This window comes from Mytilus californianus, unplaced genomic scaffold (genome assembly GCF_021869535.1).
Source record: "Mytilus californianus isolate M0D057914Y unplaced genomic scaffold, xbMytCali1.0.p SCAF_27, whole genome shotgun sequence".
Classification (NCBI taxonomy): Eukaryota; Metazoa; Mollusca; class Bivalvia; order Mytilida; family Mytilidae; genus Mytilus; species Mytilus californianus.
In genome coordinates this window covers 143,146-149,215 of record NW_026262676.1, presented here as the reverse complement: position 1 = coordinate 149,215, position 6,070 = coordinate 143,146, and the positions used below count along the sequence as shown (strand labels likewise).

Genomic DNA, 6,070 nt, shown 5'->3' with positions numbered 1-6,070 from the left:
AATATATCTATTCCTATAATTTGTCAGTGTATTAAATGCTGTCTCCTATTTATCACGATCTTTATTATTCATACATACTATGACTGAAGACTCATGTATGGGGTTTCCAATAATCTAAATATAAGTATTTTGATAGAAATGGTACCATGAAGAATACTCTTATATTTGGTATGGTATTAATAATGTGGCGTTCTATTCGTGGTAGGACTATTGTCCCCTGAAAGGACCCGACTTCGAGCTTTAAAGGACGTATCAATGTGTAAGGCTGTACACTGTTACCTCTACCTTTGGGTGTTAATTAATGTGTCTGAATAATGTCAAATCCCTATAACATCGTCCTTGCCAATCTGCTATGTTGTAAAAGATATTTTTGCCCCCAAGAAGTAATTTTGTCGTTGCTAGTATTCAAGTAGATTGATTACTCAAGTAAACAGTTTTGTTGTTGCTAATATACTGAATAAATGTGATGGCATGCAGATTTAAGGCATGCATCTCTCTCATGCTCATGCTTAGATATGGCACAAAATGTGCACCTGCATATAGGTAAAATTTCTGTAACCTTTCTTCTTTAAACTTAGCGTACTGCCAATGACAAAATTACTGTATTGTTATCTGATTGGCCTTGACACCGACACTGTAACCCACATCCGGCTCCCTATGTAGTGGCGCAACCCGACCATTATCGTTACAGTTTGAACATCTATTAATACGACTTTATGTTTATATTAGGCTGAATCTAAAATTATGCTTGGAAAGTGCCGGATACACTGAAGGTGTGAGATTAACACAGGTGAATATTAAATAATTTTGTCGTTGGTAGTAAGCAAATAATAATTGGTAAACTTCAAAAGTGTCAGTTATCAAAGGTACAAAGCTTATAATCTGTTACGCCAGACGCGCGTTTCGTCTACACCGAACTCATCAGTGATTAAAACAGATGGAAAGTCAAAACAAGTACAAGGTTGAAGAGCATTGATGACCCAAAATTCCAATAAAGTTGTGCCAAATACGGCTAAGGTTATGTATGCTTTGGATAAGAAAATCCTTAATATTTAGAATAATTCGTATTTTTGCAAATAGTATAGTCATAAAAATGACTATTTAATTGATATTCATGTCAACACCGAAGTGCTGACTACTGGGCTGGTGATACCCTCGGGGACGAAACGGTCCACCAGCAGTGGTGTAAATAGTTATCAAAGGTACCACGCTTATAATTTTTAACGCCAGACTCGCGTTTCTTCTACACAAGACTCATCAGTGACGCTCAGATCAAAATAGTTAGAAAGCCAAAACAAGTACAAGGTTGAAGAGCATTGATAACCCTAAAATCCACAAAAAGTTGTGCCAAATACGGCTAGGAAATCTATGCCTTCTCCTCATCAATTGAAGTTGCCACCGCCTGCTTTTCAAAGACCTTCCATGTAGGGGAGTCAATTTCGGAGAAAACACCTCAAAATCAGGCCAATCGTTTCACAATTTCACTAACAATGAATATTTTCATATCATTTGGGTAATCCTTAGCATAGCATTTCCAAAAATACATGTAAGTTCTCCTGATTTCTCGAAATCTGGTCTAAATTCTTCTCCCCTGAAACAAAAGAACATTAATTTACTATGATAAATTAGAAGACGTAAGAAAAAAAACTTTACCACCGTAAAGTGTAACATAGAAAGAAAAAAAAAACCACCGTAAAGTGTAATATAGAAAAAAAAAAAAAAAAAAACAATACGAAGATCTTATAAAAGAAGGACTACTATTGCAGCTTATTCTGGACTTGCGAAAGTCTGAGAAGAATTATTCACTTAAAATAGGAGCGAAAGATACCAGAGGAACAGTCAAACTCATAAATCGAAAATAAACTGACAAACGCCATGGCTAAAAATGAAAAAGACAAACAGACAAATACTAGTAAACAAGAAACAACATAGAAAACAAAGACTGAGCAACACGAACCCCACCTAAATTGGGGGTGATCTCAGACAACTCTAGTATATCGACATTGAACAAATAACATGGACATTTTGTTATGAACTCCATTTGAGGAACACCTATCTCCTAAAAGATCAAATATAGGAAATAATTGACACTGTGTAAATAGACTTAAAAAAATGTGTCAAACGATCAATACTCTTAGTATACGAAATATCCATGGGTGGTGGGATAACTGTACAGTTTAAAGTAAGTTGTAAATATTTTTATATTACTATATAAAACTTATTTATCCCCTTGGTAGGGCTCTTGAGAGTATCCACGTCCCTAAGAAGTTATCCCACTCAATGTTTGTAACTATAAAACTAACAATACACGGGTATACCAGCCAACAATTGACCCTTTAAAATGCAAAAATACATGTATTTTGTCAGTATACAAATCATAACAATTATGGTATCCAAGTCCCTAAGAAGTTATCCCACTCAATGTTTGTATTTATAAACCAACAATACACGGATATAACATCCAATAATTGACCATTTAATTGCAAAAATACATGGATTTGGCAGTATACAGATCATAACAATCTTGGTGTTCATGTCCATAAGAAGTTATCCCACTCAATGTTTGCATTTATAAACCAACAATACACGGATATAACATCAAATAATTGACCATTTAATTGCAAAAATACATGTATTTTGTCAGTATCATAACAATCATGGTATCCACGCCCCTTAGAAGTTATCCCACTCAATGTGGATACTATAATCCAACAATACTCGGATATAACATCCAATATTATACTCTTAAATTACATGCACGTAAAATAACATAATACTATCCAGATATTTACCTTTTTAGATCTTTTTAAGAATTTCAGTTAGAATGATAGTCTTCCTTATAGTTATATAACACCATTAACACACTTCATGAAATAGTGTTATCCTTAACTTTATGTATATGTTGTTCAGCCCTGTGACTTTACTGGAAGTTATATGTGTCCAGTCAATCGACAAAGTACAGCAGGCTGTAAGAAGTCAGGAAATTAAAACCGCAACAAAATTTAATTCTATGAAAAAGGAAAAGATGTTTGGAAGGGAAAATGAGATAGTTAATTTAAAAGACCATTTCCCAAATATTGATTTATGTGTCCGTCAATGAAGTCACCGGTAAAAATCTCAGGAAAATTTCTTAAATAAACCATATTTTAAATTTAATATGTGAAGAACAGATTTCGTATAAATATATATAAATGTGTCTCGACCTAATAATCTTTTCACTGAGACTACCATCCAAATATTGAAAATCATTTTTATTGTTTTCATCTTCTATAAATACATGGTTTGATTACCTCTGTGTTTTACTTTGTCAAATATTACAATTGGGTTTTTTTTCGACAGAATCATCTGTATTAATAGACAGTGTGATAAGATTTGAAGATACCCAGACAAATGCTATGCCTTATATTCCTGCCGATGGTGTTCCGTTCGTAATAATTGGGGAAAAGATTTACGACTGTCAGCATGGACGTGACCACCATCAAAAGGACAAAACCAGAAATAAAATGGATTCAAAGGTGATAATTTTTTCTTACTCATATTTAATTTTCCACAGTTTTTTTTTGAATGAAAAACTGTATTTAAAAAAATCAAGAAAAGTATTCGTATGATAAGATTTTTTTGATGTTTCCATATAAGGGGAAATAATTCAGATAACCTTAGTTATTAAAGGAATGTTTATTGAAGAAGTTTTGTGGTCCCATTTCATTTTTTTACTGAAAACATCATATTATTGCATATTATCTTAAATTATTGTTATCATAAAACCAAACAAAAAATATTTTTTTGACATGTATGATATAAAATAAATCTGATAATTTTGTAAAAATTTTGAAAAATCTGTGTCTGGAAATAAAGGCTCCGTGAGAGCGAGAGAGAGTATATGTGATAGTAGTGTTATGCACTATCACTAATTAAAATGTTCGCATAAAAGCAAGCATATGACATGTCAATGCAAAACTTTCTATTCAGTTTAAGAAATCACTTTTAAAGTTTAGTCACCGGTACTTTTATTTTACTAGGGAGATCACACATTTACAAAGAATAAAGAACAATACAGCCAACTAAAAAGATTAACTGTCCGGCAAAAATCAGAGTTAGGTACATTTTCCGACCTCAAGGTAAGTAATGAAATACAGAGATATATGTTAGCAATTTTCTATAAACAATGACCTAGCAAGGTTGATACTATCAAGGCACTAGCCATTCTGGTGCGTTGTCAACGGACAATGAACATTATCATATATGCTTAGATCCTGATAATTAACAATTATGATTTGATGGGAATAACGAACATTTATAATGCTTCCGTGACCGATGTCCATGACAATAAACGCACCTATGAATATTATGGAAACATGCCCGCCTCACAATTAACTTATCGTTTACAAACCTATTCAGTAAACTTAAACTAGTCAATGTTATCCCCGTTCCCTCCTTATACAGCTGTTTATTAATCTGACATTTTAGGCTTCATCCCTTGAACACCGATTAGAGAAGGAAGATATAAATCGCAGAATCAAGAAACTGCTAAATAATGGGGACAGTCTGAATACAGAACACCTGTACCTAATCAGTATGCCGAGTAAAAATGAGCACACAGACCATATCACATGAAATTGTTTTTTTCTTTTTTGTCTTTGCAAATTTTTTATTTCGTTGATCCTGATGTAATTATTTTTATTTAAAAAATTATAAGGAATAAATAGCCCGAACTATAACGAAATCTTGAAGAATGCAAAACATTAATTTATTAAAGAACCACAGAATAGGGTTCTCGTAGTGAACACAATTTTAAAAAATACTTCAACACATCATGCGTAAAGAAATTAACAACTCCATTTCATTGAAAATGTTTATCATATTATTTTGACTTAACATGATTTTTCCCTTTCAGGCGGCTTTATTAATCTAACCTATGGACAGCCATTTAAAGGACTACATATTCCAAATGGTCAATAATCATAATGTCCTGAGCACTACACTAATGAAAACATTGTTGGAAGTTCATTTAAAACAGGACTTGTTTCCGAATCAGCTACCACCATGTTACAGCAAACGTTTTTATCCGTCTCTAAAAGATATCAGAAACCACATTGCTTTGAATGTCATGAGAATGCGCAATAGTAATATAGACCAGGTTATATATATTAAATATTTGAATCAATCAGTAATATTTCCATAAATTACCATGTGTATATCAATTCATACAAACAAAAGACCCACAGTTACTATGTCGACAGTTGGTGGGACAGAACAAATGGACACAACTCATGTTTGATTTGAGGAACACAATACTATAGATTTAAATAATTGACTATATTATTTATCGTCACTCAAAATCAGAATGTTTGCTCTTTTGAACATTGTGCACGAATGTTTTATCAAATTTATTATAATTTCATGAATCTTAAATATCTGGACAAAACATACTAGAAAATACAGAGATATATATAACTTCTTCGTCTTCTTCTATTGCCTAATTATGGAACACCACATACAGTTGTGTATGTGTACGAAGACGCGTCACACAATTGAAAAGATAAAATTAAATGAAATGTGGTTTGAATGCAAAAGAAAAAAATATTATATAACATACCCAGTATGCAAAAACAAAAAATGGTCGAACAAGCATGTAAGGCATGTACAAACCATTAAACACTGCAAATAAGAATATGTTGTATGACTGTTAATGAGAAAACTCTCAATCCTAGTCACAATGTATAAAAAGTTATAAGGCAAAGTACGGCCTTCGATACGGAGTCTCGGCTCACACAGAACAGCATGCTAAAAAAGACCATAAAATGACTAGTGTGAAACTATTCAACAGGAAATTCAACGGTCTAATCTATATACAAAACAAAAAGGATAACCCCTTATGAACCACACCAACAAACGGCAACCACGCGTCTTCTTAAAGGCACGCATAGTGTTGCATAATTCTGTATAAAACGAGATTGGTATGTAGTCATCTGAATTATTCTTAACTCCAGGTGTACCACTTACAACATAACGTATTACTTCTTGGAAAATTTCTATAGCTGATGATATTTCAAAATTGAGGTGTTTGTAT

General features: G+C 32.7%; 1 long non-coding RNA gene across 1 annotated transcript; it reads left to right on the top strand.

Moving 5' to 3' along the window:
* Positions 1–259: 259 nt before the first annotated feature.
* Positions 260–5,073, top strand: LOC127732769 (uncharacterized). Its single transcript, XR_007996423.1, has 4 exons — positions 260–790; positions 3,340–3,515; positions 4,020–4,118; positions 4,895–5,073. It is a non-coding gene; the product is annotated as an uncharacterized LOC127732769 (long non-coding RNA).
* Positions 5,074–6,070: the final 997 nt, after the last annotated feature.